Source organism: Balaenoptera acutorostrata, chromosome 7 (genome assembly GCF_949987535.1).
Source record: "Balaenoptera acutorostrata chromosome 7, mBalAcu1.1, whole genome shotgun sequence".
Classification (NCBI taxonomy): domain Eukaryota; kingdom Metazoa; phylum Chordata; class Mammalia; order Artiodactyla; family Balaenopteridae; genus Balaenoptera; species Balaenoptera acutorostrata.
The window spans coordinates 56,785,164-56,787,214 of NC_080070.1; the positions used below are offsets into that span (position 1 = coordinate 56,785,164).

Here is a 2,051-nt window from a genome sequence, read left to right on the forward strand (position 1 = left end):
AGCCGGTGTGGGAGTACAGGGGATGAGGAGCCCACAGAGATGAAGGGGGGCAGTTGCACAGGGCCCGGGAAACTCACGACACATAACAAAGTTTTAAAATCCTTAAGGAGGATTGTGATCCGCTCAGGTTGATGTTTTTCACTCTGATTACCGTCAGCTAGATTGTGGGTTCTTTGAGTTATGAGGCTGCATCATACTCCTTTTTACATCTCTGACCGCATCCAGCAGAGGGCTTTGAATGCAATGATCTGGTGCTCAATTAATGGTGATTGAACATGTGGAAAGGATGCCAGTGACATAATCTTGCACTGGGAGGTTAACGATGATCTAGTTCAATGGATACTTGTATCCCCAAACCAAGAGACGCCCCTAGAATCCCCAGTGTTTTCCCCTCGGCTGTGCAGGTGAAAGAGAAGGGGCGGGACACTCTGTTTTGAACTTAAATGTTTCCGTTTATACTGTTTCTCTATGAGAGAAAGAGTTCTTAGCGATCCCTTTGCTTGGATTCGCATCATGAGAATTACTAGTTGGCCACAGTCTCAGCTGCAAAATTCACTGATCATCATTCTGATGATTGGAGCAAGTAGGGATTTGAAGTGGATTGTCTCTCCCTAGTTCTTCTAGCTCTTCTCTTTCACTCTATCTGATCAGTAATACGGGGTTCCATATTCCCTGAATTGGCTCTTTAATATTCTGAAGGCCTTTGCCACCCACAGGCCCATCCGCAGGATTACGAGTGTCCTTTTGGGGCTGTGACTTCTGTGGGATTGCCTTCTCTTGGATTTGGGGACTGATGCTCAGCTCTGGTGAATGCTCTCAGCCTCTGCTAGAGAACACGTTGCCTTTGTGGTCATTAACGATACACTTGCCACCTCCAACTTCAGATACTAAGGGAAAGGCGTTTTGGAATAGGGACAAGAGATGGAGATAAATTTCAGATGCCCTTTTCACACAAAGATGATTTTCTCAAAATGGAACCAGATTTCAAGGATCTTTGTCCCCTCCAGAGAGGCTTTTCCAGTGCGTGGATACTATGGGAATATGATTATACAAATGCAGCAGGAAAACGTACTCCTGATCACTCTATAAATCACTTGATGCTAGCAGTGATCTCATTTTTAAAGCCATTAATAATCACGAATGATGGCTAAATTAGCAACATAGTCTTAAAGAGCTTCCATATTGATTGGCTGTTTTCATCCCTTCTTCTCCCTCATGCTATTCTGTGATATCGCCTCAGCCTCAGAGATTCAGAGCAACCATCTGCCGAACACATGAATACTAAAGAATTGGTTTCCTTAGTAACAATAATCATGAAGCAGCTCTCAGAACTTCCTGCTTTTCTGTCTGTTTTCTGTTGGTCACATAGAAAAAGACGGCCAAACCGAGCCTGCCCAGAAAAGATGCACATATATATCGTGACCCCTAAGTGGAAGGCAGGCTTGTCTCTGCTGAGACCACATTCCTTTTCTCAACTGGCTGCCTTATTCTGTGTGGTTAGGGCTAAACCAGAGCACTTGCAAAGGTCTATGACCACCTCAGAACTCTTTTCCTTTCGAGTCAAAATCTGGAACCACAAAACCATAATGCAGGACACATCACCAAAATGGCTCCTTCTCTGTGGGAAACCAACATGGAACTTCCCTAAAAAGAAGACCTTCTTTCTTTCCACAATATTTCTAATAATAAAAAGAAAATGGGGACTTCCCTGGTGGTCTAGTGGTTAAGACTCCAAGCCTCCAATGCAGGAGGCCCGGGTTCGATCCCTGGTCAGGGAACTAGATCCCGCATGAAACAACTAAAAGAGCTCTCATGCCGCAATGAAGATCCCACGTGCCGCAACTAAGACCCAGCACAGCCAAATAAATAAATATTAAAAAAAAAAAACTATAGCTAAAATCTTATTTAAAAAAAAAAGAAAAGAAAGAAAGAAAGAAAATGGTCATCAAGTGGAGAAAGCTTTGCTGATTTTCCAGGATATCTTTTTTTCCATGTCCGTTGTGAGAAATTGCCCTGCTTCCTGCCCCTCTTCCTAACTCTAGCCAGGATGA

At 43.7% G+C, this 2,051-nt stretch overlaps 1 non-coding gene across 1 annotated transcript; it reads left to right on the plus strand.

Annotated features, from left to right (window-relative positions):
• The first annotated feature begins 1,705 nt into the window (after nucleotides 1–1,705).
• On the plus strand, nucleotides 1,706–1,778 carry TRNAW-CCA (transfer RNA tryptophan (anticodon CCA)). The gene has a single exon. It is a non-coding gene; the product is annotated as a tRNA-Trp (tRNA).
• Nucleotides 1,779–2,051: the final 273 nt, after the last annotated feature.